General features: G+C 34.4%; 1 protein-coding gene across 1 annotated transcript in view; it reads right to left on the reverse strand.

Moving 5' to 3' along the window:
* Positions 1 to 360, reverse strand: part of LOC119593182 (transcription initiation factor TFIID subunit 11-like) — a gene marked incomplete in the record, with an annotated part of 72,269 nt that overhangs the window by 24,357 nt on the left and 47,552 nt on the right.

The following is a 360-nucleotide window of genomic DNA, read 5'->3' on the forward strand; positions in this document are numbered from 1 at the left end:
ATATGTACTGGAATATATGATACTAGTCTTTGAATAATTTACAGTTAGTAAAGTAGTAAGTAAAAGATTTCTTAATTACAAAGTGAACTTTATCCTTTCTATAGAAAATAAAAGGATTAGGGGTCATGCTATTTACTTTTTATCGTTCCAGTTTTAGGATATGCACTGCCAAAAGGGAAATGCAAACTTTAGGAAAATTTGACCTTGCAACATTTTTTCTTTCTTTCGCCTTGTGTTGATAACAGATAAAGGGATCTATGAATTATTAAAAGGGATAATTCTGTCTGTGGTGTCAGGGCGACTATGAAACCTTACTGCTCGACACGGATACTTTGGGCTGTTGGGTTTACCCCTTGTGCC

This window comes from Penaeus monodon, chromosome 31 (assembly GCF_015228065.2).
Source record: "Penaeus monodon isolate SGIC_2016 chromosome 31, NSTDA_Pmon_1, whole genome shotgun sequence".
NCBI classification, from domain to species: Eukaryota; Metazoa; Arthropoda; class Malacostraca; order Decapoda; family Penaeidae; genus Penaeus; species Penaeus monodon.